The sequence below is a fragment of the Octodon degus genome, unplaced genomic scaffold (assembly GCF_000260255.1).
Source record: "Octodon degus isolate 3935 unplaced genomic scaffold, OctDeg1.0 scaffold00035, whole genome shotgun sequence".
In the NCBI taxonomy this organism is placed as follows: Eukaryota; Metazoa; Chordata; class Mammalia; order Rodentia; family Octodontidae; genus Octodon; species Octodon degus.
Genome location: NW_004524611.1, coordinates 10,083,676 through 10,102,760, shown reverse-complemented (window position 1 = coordinate 10,102,760; position 19,085 = coordinate 10,083,676). Strand labels below are relative to the sequence as shown.

The following is a 19,085-nucleotide window of genomic DNA, read 5'->3' as shown; positions in this document are numbered from 1 at the left end:
TTAGAGAAAAAGGAGGGCCACAAGGAAAGCCATAATTTTGGCCCTAGCCTTCCAGGTCAATTAAGATTCAGGACGTATGAGAACTTGTACTGTAATGTCATGTAACTCAGTAGTGTCCCAAATTTTCTGATCAAGGAGATTATGGGGCCAAAGAGGAAAGTGATCGATGATGTAGTGTTCCTAAGGAGAGTCACATGGAGAGAAAACATTCTCTCAAGCTTTCACAGAGAACACATTGGCCAAGCAATGGCCGTGACTTATCCACTTGGCTGACACTGACAAAGGTTCTACAATCTGAGGTACAGGATCTCAGGATAAATCCTGAGGAGATTTCACTGACCTTATCAGACCCAAAAGCTACAACTGTTGTTGCATAGGTCCTGCTTTACCTCGGTCTTAACCATCGAGCAGAAAAGTATAAAAACAAAATATAAGAAGTAAAGTCATGGTGTTATGTTGAGCTGTAGGGGACTCAGGTCAACAATTTCTGACATTGCCAGTCAAGCGGAAGACCCAGTACTATCATGGTCTACTGGACTCTTTTAGAATATTTTGCTGAGTTTACACAACTATAATATTCAAATCTTGGAACTCAACAACACAAAGGGGATGCAGACGAATGTCTGTTTTGTAGCTGTGTATTCAAATGGCTAGGATCGATATACAGTTACATTCTCTTAATGAATAGAGGGATTTGTTCTAATGGTGTTTGTAAGTAGGATATCATGTCTGCATCTTGTACAGCAATTAACCACTAGGAAGAATGTATACGGTGTGTTAGTTATTGAAACTGTCCTACTAGTTTGGTTTGAAACTGTCTCATTGCTATTTGTTTCTCAATAAATTTATGGAAAAAAATTTTAAAAAATGAAAAAAAAAGAAAAAGAATCTATAGCAATCTTGAAATAGAAGATGTTGACTCTGGTAAATAAGAGGAAGAAAAGAATGATGGTGACAAGGAGAAGGAGAAAAAGAAGTTATTTAAGGAGAAGTATGTCATTCAAGAAGAATTAAACAAAACAAAGCCCATCTGTACCAGAAATGCTGACAATATTATTAATGAGGAGTACGGGAAGTTCTACAGGACTCTGACTAATGACTGGGAAGATCACCTGGCATTGAAGCTTTTCCTGTTGAAGGACAGTTGGAATTCAGGGCTCTTCTTTTTGTCCCACAATGAGCTCCTTTTCACCTATTTAAAAAGAGAAAGAAGAAGAACATCATCAAGTTGTATGTCTGCAGAGTTTTCATCATGTATAACTGTGAGGAGCTGATCCCTGAGTACCTGAATTTCATCAGAGGGCTGGTGGACTCTGAGGATCCCACTCTAAATATTTCTTGGGAAATGTTACAACAGAGAAAAACTTTAAAAGTTATCAGAAAGAATTTGGTAAAAAAGTGCTTAGAATTGTTTACTGAACAGGCAGAGGATACAAGAAAGGAGAACTACAAAAAGTTCTATGAGCAGTTTTCTAAGAACATAAAGCTTGGGATACATGAAGATTTACAGAATCAGAAGCTTTCAGAACTGCTACGCTACTACACATCTGCTTCTGGGGATGAGATTGTTTCCTTCAAGGACCATTGCACCAGGATGAAGGAGAACCAGAAGTATATGTGTTACATCACAGGTGAAACCAAGGACCCGATAGCCAACTCAGCCTTTGTGGAATGGTTCCAGAAGCATGGCTTAGACGTGATCTACATGATCAAGCCCATTGATGAGTATTGTGTCCAGCGGCTGAAGGAATTTGAGGGGAAAACTTTAGTTTCAGTTACCAAAGTGGACTTGGAATTTCCAGAAGATTAAGAGGAGGAAAAAAAAAAAAAAAGGAAAAGGATGAAGACAAAGTTTGAAAACCTGTGCAAGATCATGAAAGATATCTTGGAGAAAAAGGTTGAAAAGGTGGTTGTGTCAAACTGATTGGTGATATCTCCGTGCTGTACCATCACAAGCACAGACAGCTGGATGGCAAACATGAAAGGAATCATGAAAGCCCATGTCCTAAGAGACAACTCCATGATGGATTACATGGAGGCAAAGAAGCACCTGGAGATAAACCCTGACCACTCCATTATCAACACCTTGAGGCAAAAGGCCGAGGCCAATAAGAACAAGTCTGAAAGATCTGGTGATCTTGCTGTATGAAACTGCACTGCTGTCCTCTGGCTTCAGCCTGGAAGACCAGCAGACACATATGAACAGGATTTACAGGATGTTCAAGCTGGGTCTAGGTATTGGTGAGGATAACCCCACTGCTGATGACACCACTGCTGCTGTGAATGAGGAGATGCCACCCCTTGAAGGAGATGACAACACATCGCACATGGAAGTCGACTGATCTTGGCCTGAAGAAGCACTAATGCATGCTCAGTGCTTTAATCTTCATTCCATCTGCTAATATGTATTTTCGAGGATTTTTTTTTGTTGAGTCTATATGGCATGATAACTGCTTCAGTGGAAGATAAAATTGCTTTCTGTTTTTACATAATACTGTGATATTTGAGGTAGTAAAGCAGAGCTAGCAGTGCTTTCTCTAGTTTTTACCTTGGTTTATTTTAACAGGTTGAGATGTTAGTGCTAACATGTAACTTAACTGTTAACTTTATGAGGTCAAGAGTGCTTAGTTACCAAGCCAGATTCCTTAGTAGGCCAAATCTTGTGTCTCTGAAATGTTGAGATTCCCTGAGTTTTAAGGGAATATTCATTAAGATGGCTTGAGTTCTCTTATATGATCTTTTTAAAAATTTTCCCCAGTAGTTTCAAATCCGCATGTCTTAGGCTTCTAGAAGTACGTTATACTGAAAACTTGATGGCAGAAGCTTCAAGAGGCTTGTTTTCCAAAGGAAAGTACTATCTCAAGGTTGAAACAACTTCCTAGAGATACTGCAGAGCTGTTTCAAAAATTATTTGGAACAAGGCCTGTGAATGGAAGTGTAGTGCCCAGGTCACATTCTACTTTAAGAGGTAATAAATACAGGTGAGTTTACAAATAATTTTTAAAAAATAAAAATTAAAAAAAAAGTTATCTTTGGGGCCCACTTATTGTGCCTACCCTGTGTAAAATTAAGGTTCTAAAACAGATTGGAGCATAAAATTCATGGATAAGCTAAATACCGAATAGATCTTGCTGTTGTCAAGTTAATATTTCTATTTCATGTCTTCAGGCATCACAGAATTTTGTTACTGGATAGACACACAGAGATCTTTTTGCCCAACCCAGTGGTCTTCCAGACAAATCTGATGCCTGTAGAGACTTGGTGCCTATTGTAATGGAGGCAAGAGTTGAATTCAGCCTCAGAACAGGAAAGCCATGGGCCCTTATTATTGTATCAGGACTGCATCTTATTTATAGTCTCTGTTAATATCTTCTGGAAAGGTGTGAATTATGGAAGTATTCACTTTCTCTAATTATTTGAATAGTCTCTTATTCTTTTTCTGTAGCGTGTTTTGGTTTTCTCATCTGAGAATAGTAGACAAGGCACTTAATATTGTTTATCCCCAGTTTAACTCTGTAAAGGTTTGTAAACTGCTTTGCTAATCGATATGACTTTGTTTCTTAGTTTTCTAGACCTCAAATGTTGGTTATTACCTGTATAACTGCCAGAGTTAGCTTACAACAAACGCCTTTCAGTAGATAGACTTTTCTTTCACTTTTCATTGAAAGGAAAGTAAGCATGTAAGAATTATGAGCTTTTTCTATAGGGGGCCCTCATTATGCTTCTACTCTTTCTTAATGAGTAATAGGAGCGCATTAACCAGCATGCTTCTGGTCATCAAAAATGGCAAATCTTACGTACCCTCTCATGGCTTTTTTCACACTGGGGTGACTTCCATTTTTTCCTGTGATGGAGAGACACTTAACTTGTCTGTTTTCCTATTTGTGGTTCTTCTGTATAATTGGAATATATTAAAGTTGTCTGATTCCACACTAAATTCTTCAGCATCCATCACTTCTTAGATGTTAAATAATTCACTACTTGGGGTGCTTCATCTTCTTGGTGTCTCTTTAAAGGTGACTCCAGTATGTCAGAAGTCCTCTGAGTCTTAAGAAGTCAAATGGGATCCCTTGTTTCTTTTGAATGGCTGAAGCCAGATGCTCATTCTTGAGACTCCTGCCTTCAGCCTGGATGCTGCTAGGGAAGAAGTGCTCTCTCATGCAGACCTGGGTCTGTGAAGCCAGGCACACTTCCATAGTCTTTTTCTTAGTTTTTATCTGATTTATTACTGAAAATGAGCATGCAAACCACAAATCTTGATTCATGTAGTCTGTTTCTGAATTACTTCATGTCTGTTATTATTATTATTATTATTATTATTATTATTATTATTATTATTATTATGTGGAACCAGGGATTGAACTCAGGCCCTTGCGCTTGCCAGGCAAGTTCTTTTTCTACTGAGCCATCTCCCCAGCCCCCTCATTTATTCTTCTTTGGTATTATAAATAGAAATCTTTTAGTCTTCAGTTTTCATTGGGCTTCATCTTCTAGCTTCCTACTCTAAGTCACATCAAAGCTATGTATTTAAGAAATAAATGGAAAAGAAAAAGGAGCACACAAGAGACCTCAATGTGCACAGTAATTCATAGACTCTTTTTTTCGTTCCTTTGATCTCAGGTACCTTGGAATGATGAAATTGTGGAAAATAAGGCATATGGTAGTATATTTTAAAGTGTATGTTTGGAGAACTCCTCTCACCCTCAAACTAAGCATCCCCTTTGGAATAGCTAATGAAATCCATGCTCTTGGTCTTGCATTAAAATAAAGCAGGCAGTTTTGGAAATGAGCCCTGAGAGGTATTATTGCTGTACGTTGGCTTTTATTTGCTTGTTAGACAGTGTTGTGGAAATGAAAGTCCTGCTGATACAGCAGAATCATTGGGAGTTATCTTTGGAGTGTAACCTCACCCTCAGTGGTCCAATATTAGACCTGCTGCGAAAGTCTATTGAAGACAATGTAAGGACAGGCAGTTTTCTTCTTTCTGATAATAGGGTAGGTTATGTAAGTGTTTTTAATTTATTACCCTGAAAGAAAGTAGTGTCAGAATGAGTGCTGGACATGTTTAGTTATTGTGCTAGAAATATAAGTGATTCCTTTATTATAAAAAGTAGATGTAAGAAGCTAAATTGACACCCACCTCTGCCTTTCCTCTTTTCCTTGAGCCAGAGGCTTACTGTAGTTTGGGCTGGCTTGGAACTCACTTTGTAGTATACCCTGGCCTTGAATTTGGGATCCTTAGTCTCGAGTGCTAGAACTATTAGCATATTGTATCATGCCTGGTTTTGATTTCATTTTAAGATAACCATATAACTGATATATATTACAGTAGTCATGCTTGGGTATATTTCCCAATAGTTGAAATTAAATGAACACTTTTGGACTACTACCTGATAAAGACCCCGCCCCCTGCCTATGTAATAGATTAGGGACTTTTTTTCTTGAGCTGTATGATTAAGGAGAAATCAAGCTGCTAATTATACAAGCTTAAGGATAAATTTTGGGTCATCTCTATGCCTCTACCGTACCTTATGGACATTTTGCTGGCACATTGGACATCATCTTGTTGCCGTGAGCACAAGTATTAGAGGTGTAGGATTTGTGGCAGTTCTCTGTTCTTTACCTGATCCAGTGTTCTCCAACCTCCTAGATATGGTTGTCTCTGGGAATTGTTGTATGGATATATCAATGAAAATTTATCATTTCTTCGTGAGACATATTTCAGGGTATATGTTCTATTTATTATAAGTTCAAAATAAATGCCAGCTGGATGTGGTGGCACAGTCCTGTAATCCCAGCACTTGAGAGGCTGAGACACCACAAATTCGAGGTCAGCCTGAGCTACATAATGAATTCATGGTAAGCCTGAATTATAGCAAAATCCCATCTCAAAAACAAACACACACCAAAATAGATGTCATCTTTTTATGTTTAGTGAAGCAGAAGCCTTTGTGGTTGTGGTGCTGTCAAGACAGTCACCTCCGTGTCATTGCCTTGAAAAAAAAAAAAAAAAAAAAAAAAAAAGAAAAGAAAAAGAATCAGTAATCGTTTTAAAAAATTAGAGTAGAGCTTGAAAGTTCATGAAGACTTTGTTAATCATCTCCTGTCTGCACTCCTTTTCAAATTTCAGATTAGGAGCTAAGCCTCACCTATCCCACCTTTTGATGTTGTTATTTCCTGTTGGTCTCATCATCTATAAAAATAAAAAGATGGACTTCTGCCCTTCATGGTAACTCTCTGGCTGCAGTGAAACCTCAAGTTAAGCAAGTTTGTAATCTTGTTTCAGCTTGTAACTTCAAGAACCTCCTTGCTGAGCCTCTTGTATGCTGAGCAAAGAATGGATGGAGTGGTGAAGAGAGAGGGGGTAAAGACCCCTTCGAGTCCCTTCCCAGGTGGTATTTCACTGAGTACCAGCAGAGGAGAAAAGATGTCTAGAAAACAGAGCAGCCTTAGCAACAAAGAGGAGTAGTGAAGGTACTGAAGAACATCTAGAATGCAGCCCTAGAGTAGAACTTCACAGAGGGTAGCCACCAGGCCTGGTGTGCTCTTTTGTGTCAAGAGGGGTTTCTCTAGGCATCTACTATGAGTCCATTGTGTCCAGAGACTGAGGATTGCATTTACTTCTTTTTACTCTGACAGTGTTTTGTGTGGAACTGGCTATCATGTAGGTATTAATTGTTTCTGTCTTGCTTAACTTCCTGGAAATCATTGCAATTGTCAAGTGAGCAGACTACATTTAAAGGGCCCATGCTTGCAGCATCTTTGTCATCATTCCAGACACAATACCCACTGAAGCAAAAAGGCTTATTAGGACAGTCATAATCAACATTATGAAATGAAAGAAAGAGCTACTAATTGTTGTGTAAAACTTGAGAATATTGTGCTTTTGAGAGGCTAAAGCAGGAAAATTGCAAGTTTGACATCATATGCCAACTTGGCAAGACCTTGTTTCAAATAAAAAGGGCCGAAAGTATAACTTGGCATCCTGTGGGTTCAATCACTACTACTACCAAAACAAAAACATAAACAAAACAAATAAGAAGCAAAGAGAGTTTAAAAGTGCTCTTGTGGAAGGAGAGGGGTGTAGCTTCAGTGATTAAATGCTTTCCTATCTTATATAAAACCCTGGCTTCTGTCTATGGCACTACATTGGAGAGGGGCTATTGGGGGAAATATCTTTAGATATACTAAAAGTTATTTTAAAAATAGAAATAAGTTAGAGTTGAAAAATCATATGTAGGCTTTACATCTCAATGATATTATGGTTCATTGTTAAATGAAAACAAGATTTGTGGGCCAGGGAGATGGCTTAGTGGAATAAGCGCTTCCCTAGCAAGCACAAGGGCCTGAGTTCCATCCCTGGTTCTGAAAAAAAAAGAAAAAAAAAGAAAACAAAAGTTGTTAGTGGCTATATCTTTTGTTTTACACGATAATTGCCTTTTAATCACTCTAGTCTGAAAATTGGTCTGGGAGTTGGATAAAATGTTAGACAAGATGACACACTCAGAGACACTGTGCTAGTTAGTGGTTGCTAGAGGGCCTTATTCTTAGACTTACACTCATGCATTTGTAGTTGTTGATCATTCTAGTTACCTGCACCTAAAAATAGGCATGAGCCTTAAAGCTGCTGCGAATGCCTGATTAATGCATTTTGGAGAACAAGAACATTTATAAGCATGTTTCCTAGTTGTTAATTAGAAGACTTTTTTAGTAGTTAGTTAACTTGAAGAACCAACCAGCTAGGTTTACAGGAGACTCAGTTACAGGATAAGTTCACATCAAATAGATGTTACTATATTATATTTCTCTGCTTTGCCATGGCCAATGTAAAAATTAAAAGTCTAGCTGAGTTATCTGAATTTTAATCATGGAGTTATTTTGCCCAGTATGGAGGGTCTAATGCAGGAATCCTAAACATCCATATTCTTTGGGCTAGGAAGGTAGCATATGTGAATAATTTAGACAAGTTTAAGCAAAAGAGAGCACTAAGGGGAGTTTAAGTAACCAGAGAAGTATTTAGATCCTAAGGCTTTAGGGATGTTATTCTTGCCTGTCATACAGTTATGAGGGTTCATTGGCTGTCAGTTTGGAAGCCCTGTACCCTAAGTATCAGATTTTCAATCTCCATTTTAAGGATGATAGTCCAGGCACAACAGGAAAAAGACAGCTAGTGATTGCCAAAACTCTACAGATTGGGCTGTTGTTTCTGCTATGCAGTGGTGCTACCTAGATGAGAAGACAGGTGCATGCTGCCTTCAGTGACAAATTGTAAAAATCTTGTTCTGTGTATTTTTGTAATTTTAGGTGTGTATAACTTATAAAAGTGCTCTAATCTGAAAGGATAATTTAAGAATTTAACAGATTCTTATATATGTGTATTTTCATCTTGCTACCACCTAAACTACTATAGGAGTTCCTTCTTGGTTTTATCCAAACACATGCCTAATGCCATTGCCACACGAGCACAGGACTCACAGTGTATCAGGGAAAAATGCACACACTGTACCACACTTCTTCTTCCATAGCTGGTCCATCTGTTGCTGGCTTTGTTCCACTTTTCTCTTTTCTCTCCTTAGGTTCAGATGTTAAGAGCTATTCCCTACACAGGGGTACATACTGCCTTTTTCTCCTCCACATAACAACAGAATGGTGACTGTCTATAAAGTGAGCTCTGTAATTATGTCAGTGCCATGGACTCTGAGCTGGGTTCTCGCTCCCACAAGCTTTCTCCTTTATAGGGTTCAGAGGGTCCTGTGTTCTGCACTGTCAACAGCTGTATAGGGAAGCATGTTTAAGTCACATGATATATCTAAAGCTATTGTTTACTCACAAGCTAATTTTCCCTGTGAAATCACAAGTTTCATTTCATGATTTCATTAAATCAGAAGCCTGTATTTCACTGTAATAGGCATGGTACTCAAAATCTGGGGGTGGAATCATTGAAAATGTAACACAACATTCAAAACAAAGCCCACCTCATAAACACTGCACCTTTATAACAGATAGCTGATTCCCAGGCTGAAGCTTTCAGGAGATTTTTTATAGAAGGCTTCAAGTTAGTGAAAAAAAAGCAGAATTCAGTATATCCTTTCTTTTTATTTGAAGAGGTGGGCAGTAATGCTGTGCCTCCCCCTTCTTTTTCAGGATTTTACCATATTCTGAAAACAATGCTTGAAGGACCTATAAATGGCTTTTGGCTGTCCTCTAGCACAGGGATTAACATAGAATTAGTATACTGCATGGTGGTTGGGAAATAGGCAGGATGCTATACTCTACATTCTTTTGGGAGGGAAATGGTTCTCTTGTCTGTGGATGTTCTTAATATAGGAGCCTGTCACTTTGAAAAATGCACACACTGTACCATCTTGCAGTTCTAAAGGTTAAGTAAGCATCTTGAGCAGTGCCCCACTGCTTTTGTACTTTCCTTAATGTCAGCTGATAAAGGATTATTGAAAAAAGCTTGCAAGGAGATAAAAGGCTTGCAGGTTCAGGCTGAACAATTGAAATTTTCTGTTCCCAGTGTACTAAATTACCAATGGCAGATTTAACGTTTGTTAATTATCAGAGCAAAGTACTAAGGATTGTTTTCTTTTGCTTAATTAATTACCTCATCTGGAGTGGAATGTTAATTCAGATAAATGATTATTTCTTAATATCTCTGAAGCTTCCTTGGAGTGTCCTAAAATTGCCAGTCCTGAAGTATGGTTTCCTCACAGTTTTTACAGTTAAGGTGGTACAGTTACTATGTTCTTTCTACTTAGTAGAATAGGACCTTGCTTCTTTGAATCATGTTCAAAGAATTACTAAGTTGTTGAGTTTAGAGGGCTGGCCAAATAGCTCAGTGGATTAAAGTACCTGCTTAGGCAGACACAGGGGTTGGAGGTTCGATCCCTGGCCTGCTGTGCTGGCCCCGCTCCTGGGGCATGCTGAGACAGAGGTGGAGACTGGGTTTGGTGGCACGAGCCTGTAATCCCAGCTCTTGGGAGGCTGAACACAGGCAGATCACTACAAGTCCGATCTATGGAGCGAGACCCTGTAGACTATGTAGACCCTTACTAAGAAACAAAAACAAAAAAAAGAGAAAGTCTTTAGAAATGACTACTCTAGATTTTTTTTTGTGTGTGTTTAGTACAGGGTCTCACTACACAGATTGGACTCGTAGTGATGCTCCTGTTTTGAGCCTCCTAAGTGCTGGGATTACAGGCGCACACCACCATGCAACCATGCAAAGTCTCAATCTCTGTCTCAGCGAGCCCTGGGGGTAAGGCTGGCTTTCTAACCCTGTTTCTGTGCTTTGCCTAAGCAGGCCCTTTAGTCTGCTAAGTATCTGGCCGGCCTTTTAGTGTTCGTGAGGAGAGTGATAGTGTTGATGAATGCATATATGTGTAACTGTATATAGATGTACATATGCATGTACTTATGCAAAACTGAGTTTATTCCCAGAACTATGCGTATTTCTAAGGCTTTGTTGTTGTTTTTTTATTTTTTTGATAAGAGTCTTGTATTTTTTTTTCCACTGACAAGAGTCTTGTATTTTTGAAGAGCTTTATGATTCTCCAAAAGTCAGTCTCTCTTTCTCTCTCTGTCTGCCTGTCTGCCTGCCTGCCTGTCTGTCTGTCTGTCTCCTTTCCAATTCATTTTGCCTTTTGTCTATTCAGTATGCTAGTGACAAATTGTCTTGGATTCCAGTTATATCATGTGTAATAGTTGTGAAAAGACGATATTAAAAAGGTAAAATTGTAACTCATACAGATGCAAAATATGCCGTCAGTTTTGTTTAACTTATTTCCAAATGAGGGAACCGGATAGATACAACAGGTCAAGGGAAGAGTCAAAGATATTTATATGGTACAATGTTGAAATGAATCAACAAACCAACAGGAACCTGACTTGACTTCTTCAGTGGAAGTGGCTAAGGATTATTTCTCTGAAGGACAGAAATTATTTGTATATCTATAGATAGGATTTAGAGTTGTGCACTTATAAGCATTCCTGTGGGATGAGATTCTCCTGGAAAAAGGTCTAATAATATTGCCCTTATTTTGTCATCAGAAGCTTCTCCAAACATTGTTTTATATGAGATTTTGGACCACATTCTCAGCTGACGTTACATCTTCAAATTAGAGTGGGGATTGGTGTGTGTGTGTGTGTGTGTGTGTGTGTGTGTGTGTACTAGAAGGAAACTTAAAAGATCTATAATCTATAGGGAGAAGAACAGGTGTATCTGAGCTCTGGAGGTGAGCAATAGCACCATGTAGCCCACTCCTGTGAGCTGGCGCTACACCAGATAAGGCACTTGTTTTAAGCCACTCTTTTCATGAAAATATTTTAAAATGGCAGCCGGATTTTGTCATAGTTTGTTTGGAGGACAAATTCTGGAACCAGATATTAAATGGAATAGTTGTATTTCTTTTGGTGCTGGCAAGCTGAACTGTTTAAAGTGTGCTTGGAAAATTGCTTCTTGAGCCATTTTTTCTTGAGCCAATAAGTTGTCTTATTGGTGAAGGGACTTCTGAGACAATTTCCTCAGGGAGTACCCAATCCTGCCACACGTGACCTTTCCCTGTTTATGATAAGGGAATTTTCTAAAGGTAATCAGAACTATAGGAAGTGATAGTGTTTATGAATGTATATATATGTAACTGTATATAGATGTACATGTACACACGCATGTACTTATGTATAACTGAGTTTATTCCCAGAACTACACTGGACACAAATTGACTATCATGGTCCACAAAGGTTAATAATTGTATGCATATTTCTAAGGCTTTTTTTTTTGGTAAGAGTCTTGTATTTTTGAAGAGTTTTATGATTCTCCAAAAGTCTTAATTTTGATGTTAGAAAGTATATCTTTAATGATTATACTGAATTTACATGATTGCGTAGGTACACAGATTTTGAAAAGAAAAATTCTAGGTGGAGATTGTATCTAATAACAAAGTCTACTGCTGTTGCCACAGCTAGATTGAGTAGTGTGGCAGCCTTCTCCAGGTGGAAAGGCTATGTGCATTCCTCTCTACACATCAAGCTAGAATGAAACCACAGGGAAATAAAAAGTACCATAATGCCATTAAGTCTAGCAGTCCTGAGGTGGGGAGAGGCGGACCAAACAGCCTTCTGGCTTTTGCACCCCTTTTTGGGCTCAGAAGCCTCTCAGCCTTGCAGTCTGCTGCCCTCTGTCTTTGGCCGCCCTCTGCAGTGGGCTAGGTTCTGATGCCAAGAAGTAGTGTGCATGTAGGACTCTGAGTCACATGCAAGATGAATCACTGCTCCCAGAGACATTGTAATTGCTAAACCCAAATACACTTTTCACCTTCAAAGCGATTCAGAACATGTCAGGCAGGTGCCATGTCTCTAATAATTTGTACTTTTTCCAACATTGGATAAATTACTGTGAGATTTTTAAACACTCAAATACTCCCTTATTTACTTTGTTCATGAAACTACTGCAAAAACCAAATTGTTTCCTCTTCTCTTCCCTCCACGCTCCCCCTGACCCCCCATGTAGCCAAGTGACAGAAAATCAATTCACAGTCAATTTTTTGTTCCCATTTTCCATCACACTGGAGAAGAGATGCTGCAACTCTCTCTTGCTGCAGCTCTATCTGGGTGTGGTTTCCTTGTCTTAATTTGTCATCTGAAAACAATTTTGTTCAATTAAAGATTAGAATTAAATTTCACTTGTAGGGCTTCTGTGCAGAGGAAATGATGCATTAATGAACACACAGATGTCATTTTGCAGTCATGCTGTTTGCAGCATAGTTTTTTTCAGGATTCAAATAATTCAAGGGGCTACAGAAGCAGGAGGATTGTTTACCCATAGACATACTAATCAATGACTCATATTTATTTGCAAGCCTTTCTCATTCTATGTAGTGAGAGGGAAACATACTTCATCTAAAGTATTTCAAATAATGATTTCTAAAGTCAGGTAGCAGAGGCATTAATGTCAGGTACCATGCAGTAAGTTACATGCTACTGGGGTGGCACTGATGCTGTGATTTGTGATGCTAATTTTCTATCTAAAAGGATGGGAGCTGAGTATAAAAAAAAACTATTCCTAGAAAGACATGAGGCAACTAGAGGACTGAAAGTGTAGTGGGAGAGGGCGAAAACACGTAGGATCGTATTTGCCTTATTGGAAGATCCATGTGCTCTTCTGTACACACTTTATATGTTTTACTCTATTACATGTATCCCACAGGATGGGTAGGTAGTTCATATATCTGCCTTCAACTCTTCTTCCCCCCAGTCCTAGACATGAATGTACAAAAGACTTATGTCTTACATCTGGAACGTTTTAGGTTGGTAGGCTATTTCTTTTTTAAAGGAACTTGTATTAGGATATGATCTTTCATATACTGCTTTGCTTGAAGCAAGTGATGATTGTGTCTGCTAAGAAGGAGAAAGCTGCACTTGGGATTAGAAACATGGAGAGATGGAAGCAAGATCTGTGAGGCAACATTGGCTTTTATGGTCTTTGGGTCTAGGCCACACATATACTCTTGACACTTGTGGTTAGTATATTTCCAGAGGGTTCCCAGGCCTGTGTTCAGTGTGTCATGAGTCACTGTCAGGGTTTATGGATGTCATACTTAATTTCTTAAATGTGCTCCTAATAAAAGGCTTTCAATATCAGATCCACCCTGGTCATTGATGGTAGTGGGGACAAAATTTTACTTGAGGCTCTCTAATTTTCCTTTTCAAGGATGCCTCATTTCTTTTACCTTATTACAAAAAGTCTCCATACTGTTGAAGAGTTGATGGCTTACTCCTTTTCATGCTTTTTATGCCATCATGTTTTTCTTTATCTGTATCTTCTGCAAAGGTCGTTTCCCTTCCGGTCTCATTTTTTATTTTCTTACTGTGTACACTGCCTTTGGTTCTGTTTTACTATCTTTTTATGTGCAGACCTCATCATTGTGCATCAGCAGTTGTCTGAACACCAGTGATGTTCCAGTTTCTATTTCCAGTCAGACTATCCTTCTCAACATTATCTTTATGTATCTAAGTCTAGAAATTTTATTAGAACTTCAGTTGTTTTAAGAATAAATGTACCATCTTTCTATGTCTTCCTCATCCTTATTGTTTTTTTTTTTTTTTTTTTTTTTTTACAACAATGCCTATATTTTTCATGTCATTTGTCACTTGCAAGTTGTTTCCTTTCCATTTGTTTTTCTTGTATCTGGTTCATATCTTCATTTCATTACCTGCCTAATATATATCTTCATTACATGTTAACTGGTATGGTATCTTTTGCACCACACCTTCCCTTATCTCATTAGCCTTCTGTTCATCTCATTATTTTTATATATTGCCCAAAAGTCTTCAGCAGATCCTTATTACTAACCATAAGAAATCAAAACATCCTGGGCCTGGTGATTATACAGGTAACTAAAAGTAATTTACCTCCCCCCTCAATAGTCTGGCCTTGTCTTTTACTGCCTTTCCTAGATAGGTGTATGCTCTGTTCTACTTGTTCTTCCATATCTGCTGTTCAAAATCCTGCCTGTGAAAGCCCTACATAGATGCTTCTTTTGGGGAAACATACTTTTTGGGTTCCAAGTGCAAAGATACTTACCTAAACTATTAGGCCACCTATCCCAAGATGTAAATAATTGTTTAAGGATCTTATCTCTCTGCTGGATTTGATTGTCTTTGTTTTGATGGCTTTTGTATTTTCAACAGAATGTAGTTTCTTAAGTTTAAATTCAATACATTTTTTAGAGTACTTGTTGAAAACCAAGTTACAGAGAAGGGCATTGCATGTAACAAATACTTTGTAGTTTGAGAAACTGAAGTAAGGTTCTGGTGTACTTTTGCACCTTCCTCAGTTTTCCTGTCACAACAGATACCTAACACCTATGGCAGGACAGGCTGGGCAGAAAGGCAAGAATTTTAAGTGTGATCTGATTTGATCTAGCAACTGAGAGCTGAGATCAATTACTTTTCGCCACCGTGAGTTTCTAATGTAGCCTAGAATTATGATTTGCTTTAATCCAGAGATATGTGTCTAAGGAGCATTTGCAGTATAGTTTAGCAGATTGGGGTTCAGGACCATTGACCTTTCCATGTTCCATGCTCCTTTTAACATAAAAAAGGATTTTTGTGTCACTCAGTGATTCTTCAGGACACTGGAACAAACAAAAGAAGTCCAGGAGGCAGGAATCTTGTGCTAGGCGCAGCCCTTAGCACAAAGGCTAGCAGGGTGGTCTGGGGCCTACTTTGGTCTGTCTGGAAAAGAAGATGAAGGAAGTAAAAGCTGTGTTGCTTGGCAGCCTCTCTTTATCTGCTTTGTAGTGAGTCACCTAAGGTGATCTTTAGGGTAAGGAGGCTTTTTTATGATGTTGCAGGAATCCTGACTCTTTGAGCTGTTTGTTTGTTTGTTTGTTTTTTTTTTTTTAAATTTAGGACTGGATGTACAGGGTCTACAGGGTCTCACTGCATAGATCGGACTCATAGTGCACTTCCTGTTTGCAGCCTCCTAAGTGCTGGGATTACAGATGTGTGCCACCACACCCAGTCTCAAGGGCTCAGTGTGCCCCAGGGGTGGGGTCTGGAAATAGCAGGCCTGGGGATCTGCCTAAGCAGGTGCTTTAATCTACTGAGCTATTTGGCCAGCTGTGAGCTCTTCAGGGTTTTTTTTTTTTTTTTTTTGTGGTACCAAGGACCGAATTCAGGATTTTGCACTTGCTGGGCAAGCACTTATTCCACTGAGCTGTCTCCTCCGCCTCCTGTTGAGATGGAGTCTAGAAAGTAGACTGACCATAGGATTTGGTAGAAGCCTGTAATTTTAGAACCATTGTTTTTGGTGTGTCTGGCTAAGATCATCATTAGGGCAGATCTTTGAATCACCTTCCTTAAACCAAATCACAGAATTTTGTAGAAGTAGATATTTTAATTTATGAATTACATTGAGTCCCATTTAAGATAAGTAAACAGGTGACTAGCATAAAAAGGAAGATATCATGTTCCTCAACTGAGGAAACACCTGTGTTGTATATGGTTGCGAATATTTTTACCCTTTTAGTTTTCTTTGGGCAGTAATGTTCTGGATTTGAATTTAAATACAGCATATTTTTCTGGCCACTTGTCCTTACCTAAACTTTGCACTGCAGTGCTAACATCAGATTTATTTTTGTTATCTTTGTATTTGCCTCATTGTAGACTTTGTTGCAGAAGTCTTGCTTTGTTCTTAGCTAATTTCTTTTTTCTTTTTCTTTTTTGGCACCGTTTTCCATGTGCCACTCTCCCTGTAATCCCATCAACATCTCCTAATCTACAATGGGAGAAGTTATTTGAAATAGGCAGCATTGACAGAATAAAAAATACATTCTTATATTTGAATTCACACGAAGAATGAATTACTTTTCAACATGAGAATGCCCCTGCAGTATTTGGGAGAAATTACAATTACAATTTATACATGAAAACCCAATTTAGCTGAACATCCAGCGTTTTACCTGGCATCATTATGTGGGTACATAAATAAAACACAATTCCACACTTCAGAAACACTATAAAGAATAAAGTTAATTGAATGTTAATGGGAAGTGTTGTGGTAGGGAAGGTTCTTGAATAGGACCTTCCCCCCAACCTCCACTATAGCTAGTAAGCACTATAGTACATTATAAATGCTCAGATTCCTAGTACAGAAAAGTGAAAAACCATGGACAAATTGTGAGATAGTTTATGTGTAAGCATCCTAAATTAGCTGCTTAACTATAAGCTTTGCTTGGCTATCAGAATCCAATGTTTATTCCAAGATTCTGCTTCATCTTTTACTTCTGAAAAAGATGCTACTCATTTTTGAGAAGAAAATATTTAGTTCAAACAGTGGATCTTTCGTGTACATGAGACATCACAAAGTATGAGTCAAAGATTAAGGTTTAAATTTTTGACAGCTTCTTCATTTAAATTGTTCCTAGTCATCCTATTTGTCAATTTCCTCTTACATTAAGTTCCTTAACAGAAACATTTAAATGTAAGGACAATTGTTGATAGAGTGCAATATATTTCCCAGACTTGATTCCCTTTGCCACCTTTATTACATGTAGAATAAAAGCTAATTATGAAGTTAAATCTTCCTCAGATATCATAAAATTATTCCAAAGCTTAATATTGATACTACAGCATGTGTTCAACTCTTTCCTGTTGCTAAGTCTTGGGATACATTCTTGTCTAAATCTTATGACCATCAATGAGAGATCAGTGATGAATTGTCTCTTCTTTTGTTAACAAAAAATTTGGATTTTTGATAGGTGAAATGGTTTGACTTAAAAATCTGGATCAACTAGCTTTCTGTTAGACCTTCATTTGTTACCTGTACTGTATTGACTTTTGACTATAAGTGATCTGAGGATTAGGCAGTTTAGGAGTAATTGTAGCAGTGTTCTCCTCTGCTAGTTTGGAAAATGAAGAGCTGTCCTCATACTTGTGCATTGTGTTGGAGGAGTTATTTTCCTTTGGTTCAGTGTGTATCTGTAGCATACCTTAGTTGTTCTTGCAAGGAATAACTGCTGCTCCTGTACAACCAGTTTTTCTGAATGAAACAAATCACTTGGTATTGACATGTGAGTTTGAAGCATTGCACTGTAAAGTTTGGACAGGTTTTGTTGGAACATGTGGTCTGGGAATGAAGTCTGGAAAATGACATTCTGTGTAACTATAGAGGAATATTGGGAAACTGGCAAGGGACTGACTTCCATAAACATTTGCTGAGTACTTATAATGGGCTCTGAGTTTCACTATATATGTGGATAAGAAAAGTTCCTATTTGGGAATGTTTCCTACTATAATACCTTCACTAGACTCCATCCCACCTCTTAGTTCTTTTCATTGCTGATTTACTATTGATACGTTTTACTTGTGACTTTAGATATTGCTTCCTTAATCAACGATTATATCTGTCTTACCTCACTCACTTAAGAGCCCTGTTTTACATAAAAGAAAACCTTGTGAGATATTAGACATGTAAATTTGCTGCATTCTAGGGAAATCCTGGACTTTTAAGAGGATTACTTCCTTTGATTGTTGTTTGCCTTTATGTGAAGGATTCATTATTCAGTGATAGATAAGGAGGAAGACTTAACTAAAAGGAATGACTGAATTGAACATTGAATATCATCTCAAATTATTTTGGAGACCAAATAGGTAAGGTTCGTTAAATCAGGATCAAATGGGGGAAGTGCCGAGTCATATAGCAAGTGGGACATGAATACAGAACTAGGGCTTTTCCTATAGGGGGTTGGGTTAGGGCTTTTTCCTATAGAGGGCTGGCTTAGTGACTCTTTTTTCAAGGTGATTGATACCTATTTAGAATATCTATCCCTGAGGTCTATGGGAATACTTATGGAGTATGTTGGTGCATTTGTTTATTTTGTTTTGAGATGTGGCCCACAGTGGAGATGCCTGTCTCTCCCACAGTTGTAAGGCATTTTGTCTCCTATATGTCTTTTGAGGGCCTGGTTCTGTCTGACTTCCTGTAATATTTCTGTCTTAACTCAGCTTCCAAAACCATGATGGTGTGTGTGTGTGTGTGTGTGTGTGTGTGTGTGTGTGTTTTTATTTACTTATTTTTAGATTTTTTTCAGACAGGATCTCACTACATAGTTCAGGCTGGCCCTGAACTCACTATGTAGCCCAGGCCAGTCTTGAATTTACTGTGATCCTCCTGCCTCACCCTCCTCAGTGCTGGGATTACATATGTACCTTATGGTATTCAGCTGGGTATAATGCTTTAAGGAAATATTCACATTTTCAATTACTTGTGTGAGTATCTCCACTTATTTTTCTAAATTTTGCAGTGAGTTTTTAATGTAGATATAACAATATTCAACTATATGCAGAAGCAGTAAATTTATGCAGTTCATTGTTCTTGATGTACACACCACATATTTACTTTTAAAGCAGTAGTGGGATCACCACACAAAATTAACTATTTTCATGTCACTAGTTGGTATGTGGACATTCAAATAATGTTCCACTTTTAGTTTTTGGTACATAAGGAAGGATTTATAGAAAAGGAACTTGGGCTTCACCTTTTCCTTTTGTCCCCTCATTTTCAGTGTGTTTGGTTAATA

At 38.2% G+C, this 19,085-nt stretch overlaps 1 protein-coding gene and 1 pseudogene across 1 annotated transcript in view; both read left to right on the top strand.

Moving 5' to 3' along the window:
• The window catches only part of LOC101592902, a 4,367-nt pseudogene extending 2,025 nt beyond the window's left edge, over positions 1 to 2,342 (top strand).
• The window catches only part of LOC111816575 (autism susceptibility gene 2 protein-like), a 589,696-nt gene that overhangs the window by 297,128 nt on the left and 273,483 nt on the right, over positions 1 to 19,085 (top strand). The window lies entirely within an intron of this gene.